The sequence below is a fragment of the Arvicanthis niloticus genome, chromosome 16, assembly GCF_011762505.2.
Source record: "Arvicanthis niloticus isolate mArvNil1 chromosome 16, mArvNil1.pat.X, whole genome shotgun sequence".
Lineage (NCBI taxonomy): Eukaryota > Metazoa > Chordata > Mammalia > Rodentia > Muridae > Arvicanthis > Arvicanthis niloticus.
Genome location: NC_047673.1, coordinates 14,901,913 through 14,908,804, shown reverse-complemented (window position 1 = coordinate 14,908,804; position 6,892 = coordinate 14,901,913).

The window sequence follows — 6,892 nt, the reverse complement described above, 5'->3', positions numbered from 1 at the left end:
ACCCCCGTCCTGACATCCTCAAAACCCCCAACTTTTGCTGGTTTTCCACCTGTGAGTCTGTTTCTGACAAAGGTCAGACTCCAGGGGAGCCCAAAGAACCAGAAATACCGATGGGAGGCTGATACCATAACAATGGGAACTTTGATTTTACTCAAAGGATTGCCATGGGGGCGGGAAAATGAAAATAAATCTTGGTGACATCACATCCTGGGAAACTTGCCTAGAAGCCCTTTGCTCCCAAGAGTAATGAACTCCAAGTCCGAAAACTTGGGGACAGATGGGTAAGAAGTGTGGAAGAAAGAATTCCTAAGGCTAGCTTTTGCAATGGGGGTCCTCTCTGTAGAGTGCCAGTTACGTGTGGGGACAGAGAGAGCGGGCTGAGTGAACCCTTTGTTGGGGCAGTGGACAGCTGATGAGGCACCAGGACAAAGACCACGATGAGAACAAAGACTAAATTAGAAGGGTTGTGATTCTGAGGCTAGCCCAAGGAAACAGGAGTAGGCAAGAAGCTGGCAGTGCAGCGGTTAACCGGGAGCCAGGTGTTCTGTGTACCGACTAAGAGCGTCTCCCTTTAAAGGGAAACTGAGCTTTTAAGGACAAATAAGGTGAATATCCAGATGGCATCTTTGGGCATACCTGGGTGCAGTGTCCTCTCATGCACACCATGGCTGGTCCTGTCCTGAAATTAGACTCTACTACCATCCAAGGCTCACAGACCTGCATGTCCCTGCCCCATTTCTCCCGGAGGATATGTGTATGGGTTAGTAACAAATGCTGAGGGGGCAAGGGACTTTTCTTCTGTGACATAGTTGACCATAGGAAACCTCTCAACCATACTTCTGTAAGTAAACCCAGGCTAGACTCGCTGTTTAGTTTTCCAGGCTAGACTCGTGGAATTACTTCTTTTGCCTGTCCTTAGTCTAGAGTCAACACACACTTGCTCATATCTCCTTAGAAGCAGCAAACACAGCATATACTGTCTAGGCCTTCCTCTGGACCAGAGACTGGCTGGACCAGGTGCATGAATTGATGCTCATGTACTTCCTGAGGGAAAAGATAGATGGGACAAGGCAAAATAGTCTTGGAGATGGCGATACCTGTGAAGAATTGCTTACCAGAATGTAGGAGAGGGATTTGCACTATTCTTCCAAACCCCTGGTATGTTTGAAATGATACAGATGAAAAGTTAAAAATCAGGCAGTTCTCCTGGAGTAGCAACTCTTCCAAATTTTTAACCTGATAGTCATAAGTTTTAAAATTCCACACAGGATTATAAAATCTTGGGTTCTGTTTGTTTGTTTGCTTGCTTGTTTTGGAACTGACTACGTAACTCAGGCTGACCTTTAGCTCACAAGAAAGCACCATCCAGAAGCCTGGTCTAAAACACTGTTTTGATCATGTGACACTGAAATAATTTAGAAGCTCAAAAATAGAGGAATAACACCATTCGACATATCAGCACAGTACAGTATTTGTACGATATGAGGATGATTGATAGCACAGTTATATAGACATATCAAAATTAGGAATATCACCTTGCCCCTAAGTACATGCTGTGATGTAAATTCTATAAACCCCACAGGATTGAGTGGATAAAGATTAAAACATAGCATTAGGGTTCAATTGCTGTAGCCACTGAATGATTTTTTTTTTCCAGTTCCTTTTGTGGTACCTGCAAACCACTTTAAGAAATGAAAGTGAGTTTATACTGGATGCAGGCAGGTCTGGATATGCCCAGCTCATGAATTGGACACAGGCATGAGGAAGCAATGGCTGTCCATACCGGCAAGTTCCAAGGCTAGAAATGTGCTTTGCGTAACTTACCACGGTCTTGTTCCTGAATCTATTCAACTTCTTTCCAAACAGACTGTATTTTCCGTCAATTCCTTGGTGGCAGGAATCCAGTTTCTTAGGTTGATTTCCTTTCTTCAGGCCCACCACTACTTCACTGAGCTTCCAACCCAGTGGCTAGTCACCCAAGAGCTATGTGGCCCAAGGCAGAGGCCCAGGTTGGACACCAGGAAGTTTGCTCTTTTCTGTCTGTTTGCCTTGTGTTTAGATTTGTCTTCTTGTGTTTCCGATGAGAATGATAGAGACTCATAGGGTTGTTATGTGTCTCAAATAGAACACCATGGGAAGGAAAATTCTTTTTGCTGAAGGACCTGTTGTTGCAGATTTAATAAGCCACTTAAGGGTTTCAGGGCTGCAGATGTGGGTCACTGGCAAAGCACCTGCCTCTATTCAGGTGGATAGCCCTGTGGAAGGGAAGGCATTTTGTTTTTCCAGAGAGGGTGGAGGGGCCTTTAAAGGTCTTCCACCTCTGACTTTGTCAGACTATCTTCTAAGCAACACTGGGGTTACCACATGAACAAAATTGTCCGGTGCATGTTAATAAGAGGGGAACTGTAGAGGACAAGAGGTTTGAGGGAGTCCTGTGCCTTCTGCTTGACTTTTCTATAGACTTAGGACTGGCCTAAGAGGGCTAAAGGGCTGGCTCAGCAGTGAAGAGCACAGACTGCTCCTGTGGAGGACCTGAGTTTGGTTGTCAGCACCTACGTCAACTGACGACTGCCTGTAAATCCAGCTCTAAGGGATCCAGGGTCTTTGGCCTATGCACATACACATGATTATAGATTAATACAAATATAAAATTAAATCTTTCAAAAATGCTCTAAGAAATGTCTGTTCATTTTTTTAAAAAGTGCTTGAAATGCATATCAGAGCCATTTCTGACATTAAAACGCATCTATAAAATGTCTACTACACACATCATAATAAGATGTTAATTCTTCTGACGGGATCAGTTGCCCTATGAGATCATTTGCTACCCCCTCCCCCACTTTCATGCCAGTATCCTAAACCAATGGCCAGGCAGAAGTACTCTGTCATACTTTTCTAAAAAGTGTCCACGATTAATAGAGCTATTCAAACCCAGGTTGTCATTTCTTTCTTCTCTTTAGTTTTGTGTTAACTTGGTATGTTGGGGATAGGACCCAGTCCTTGTGCTTGCTAGGTGAATACTCTGCCACTGTCCAGATGCCCAAGCCCAGCCTTTGCATCCTAAGCTTGAGGGCACAGGAAAGTGACTGTCCTGAAATGCTGGCATCCAACACTGGGCGCTGTGTTTCGGCACTCGCTCTTCACCTGAAGAATGCTTGCTCCCTTTTCAGCCCTTTGGTTGTTTTTTTGTTTTTTTGTTTTTTTGGTTTTTTTTTTTTTTGGTTTTTCGAGACAGGGTTTCTCTGTGGAGCCCTGGCTGTCCTGGAACTCTCTCTGTAGACCAGGCTGGCCTCGAACTCAGAAATCCGCCTGCCTCTGCCTCCCAAATGCTGGGATTTAAGGTGTGCACCACCACTGCCCGGCTGGTTGTTTAATTTGGTTGTTTGGTTATTGTAAAAGTAATGATAATGATAATAACCCCAAACCAAATGACCATAGTCAGCCCACTTCCTTCTGACCCCAACAGTGGCAAAGAGTAGTTGTGCTGGGGCCAGGCACTGTGGAGAGAGACCCTGGAGCCTTCTAGCTCACTGTAAGTTCCTCAGGAGCAAGAGACACTCCTAATGGACATAGTGATTTAGGCAGCATCTGCTCTTACATCTGTTCTGGTTTCCAGTGAGAGCTTGCAGAGAGTTTCCAGTGAGAGTCCTGGGTAACAGAAGCACTACTGATTACTCGGGGTAACGGGAGCACTACTGTTTACTTTGTATCCTCCTTTCCTCTGCAGCACGGCAGGACACCCTTCTCCACCTTCTTCCTGAGCCAGATAGTTTTACCTAGCAAACACAGACTCAGTATCACTTCCCACAACTCCTCTCCCCACCCATGCAAATGATGCATGATTTATAAAGATGACCTTTTACCTCTTTCTCACTGCATCAAATATTTCCCCCCATGAAGGATTTATAGCAATCCAAACAAACCTGAGGTCACTTCCCCGGCCCCAGCCTTCCTTTATCTATGGGGCACAGAGTTTCCTGTCTGATTTTAGTCACCAGCTGGAATGGTGACATCCTGACTGTCCCTTGACCTATCTTACTACCTGCTCAGGAGTGGCTGAGGCCACGGCTTTTATTAGAAATGAAGGAAGTAAATCCAGGTGCAGCTCGGCAGACTGGAGCATCTGCCTAGCAGGTGACAGGCTCTGTGGTCTTCCATACCAGCAGAGGAAAAAAGGTGGAGGGGTGGAGTAAAAAGAAGATATCAAGAGGAATTCATGAATGGACTCTGTGCACCTGCACACCTGACCTAATGCTACCTGAAGAAAAGACCCATTGTCAGCATTTACCTGACAGAGCCAAGGCCAGCCAGTCCCTTCCTTCTAAGGTGACCATTAGATGTGTGAGGACTAATACAGACGTTATACTGTGATATGGAAAAAATGAACCAGGTTATAAGACCCTTTACCTCAGGTTTTTTAAAAACACACTATGCATGAGATACTGACAGCACAGGGCAGGGCAGTGGATGCAAAAGGTACCTAAAGTATCTTTTGATAGACAGGGGACAGGTAAGACTCTGGGGGAGGGAGCTGTCATCACAACCTACCTGTAAAAGTATTTTCGGCAAAGTTGGCAGGAGACATGATATATGGGTCAGCAGTGAGACCTCCTGGAGGTTTGATTGTCTTAAAGATGACTGAAAACAAGTTCTGGACAGGTCTGCATTCCGAGTCAGGACAAGAGAAAGAACACAGGTGGCTAGTGTGGATAAAACGGAAGTGCTCCGTAGATCGGTGATCAAAAAAATTAACCACGATGCTGCCCTCCCAGGGCATCTCGGAGAACTGAGGGCATGTTCTGAGGGCTCTGCCCTGGTTCTCAGAACCTGGGTTTTAGCAGGTCATCAGCAGCAGGGTCTTGGTTTCTGTTGCTCCCTGTCAGTGACACATGGAGAACCCAACATTGGTCTCTCCAAGGACGGAGGCTGTTACAATTTCATATGCCTGGAACCCATACATCCCACACAATTCAAAAGCACCATTGGCTGCAGGCCAGCAGGGATCCTGCTATGGCAGACCAGGTAGCTGTTCTAAAGACCTCAAATGTTTTTTTTAAATTTCTGCTTGTCTCTCTCCTCACAGGAACAGGAAGCCCTTGCTTGAGTCTTGCAACTCAAGGATCTTTTCCTGGGCCTTTCTGCTCCTGAGCTCATCAGAAACAGCAGCACAGAGATGCTTGCTCTCAAAAGTCACAACCTCCTGGCTGGGGGCTAGGGCTGGGTATTGACCTGGGAAGTTGCAGCTATAAAGACACTTAACCTTCACCTTTATCTATGGTGCCATGCTAAAGAGGTCAGGCACTGTTTCCATCCCCAGAGATACCTAAAGCATCCTGTGGTGAGAGGAAATTGTCCTTGTGTCTGGTACCCTGCGGGAAGCAGAGAGATGTCAGAAGAGGTGAGAGAGCATTTTGGCTCACTGCCACTTTCTAGGTGACAGAGACCAGGGTGGGCAGGTGTGAGATAAGTGGAACACATCTGGAACACATCTGGAACACATCTGCCCAAAGACTCTGACATTCTGAGTTAGCAGTGGCATGGTTCAGAATTTAAGGCCTGACCAAGGTTATCTGCAAGGGCCACTAAGCAAGGCATTTAACTCATCTAAGCTAGTTTCTTCATCTGTAACACTGAAGCTTGGGAGAACCTCAAGCTTCTGTGACACTGGTAAGTAAACATACATTGAATTGTTTCCTGCTAAAGGGTGTAGTTCTGTAGTAGAGCATCTGCCTCCTATGAAGAAACCTCCGTCTTAGGTTCCATTCCCAACATCGCGAACACAGTCTATTATCTACGAAACTACTTGGTAAAAAGTCCAGAGGGGACAGGGGTGCAGCAGAAGCTGTAGATGCAATTCCAAAACCCTGCCAACCGCACACTGAACAGCCTCGTGGATGTCATGGGGTCACCGTGAGGCCACCTAGCTGTATTGTGACAGGGGTGGGGTTGACTGCAAACGTTTGGAAAGACTTCATGGCACATTTTCCCAAACAGTTCTGCCTCTCCTAAACAGGAAGTGGGTCTGAACACTGCATTCCAGTAAATTATTGGAGATAAAGGAATACGCAAGACTACATCTGAAGTTGTTCTATCCAGCTAGGCGCTGGAAAAAAAAACAATCAAGTACAATTGTTTACCAGTATGAGCAGGTGATAGCCCTCCTGTATAGAAAGCAGCTTGTGTTTCCCTGGTAATCCAAGCTTCCGTTACTGTAATGAGAGATACCATAGACTTGTAGCTCCCTCCGCCCCGCAAACTGCACGCATTTGTACATTCCATGGAAAGAACATTCCGGGTGCCCCACACCTACACTCTCATTTCTCTAGGTGTTAGGTCCATGGGTGTGGCTGTGTTCCCAGAAGTGACTGCTGCCGGTCACCACACAGTTCTGTGATGTCATGTGGCTTCTTTGCTTTACTACAAGACTTTATGAGAATGAAGGCTGCCTCCTGTAAAAAGCCAACAGTTACCGCTGCCAGGCCTGTTGTCAAGCTCTCAAACACAATTTGACTGTCCGTTAAAGAGTGATTTTTATTTAAGAAGATTACATTGAAAATGTTAACGGGCTGGGCCGGAGAGATGGCTCAGTGGTTAAGAGCACCGACTGTTCTTCCATGAGGTCCTGAGTTCAGTTCCCAGCAACTACACAGTGGTTCACAACCAAATCTAATGCCCTCTTCTGAAGAGAGTGGCAATGTGCTCAATACATTAAACAGATAAATCTTTAAAAAACAAAAAAGGAAAGAAAGAAAAGAAAGAAAGAAAGAAAGAAAGAAAGAAAGAAAGAAAGAAGAAAGAAAAGAAAGAGGGGGAACAGAAGGAAAGAAGGAAGGAAGGAAGGAAGGAAGGAGAAAGGAAGAAGGGAAGAATGTTAATGGACCCCTTTTGCATA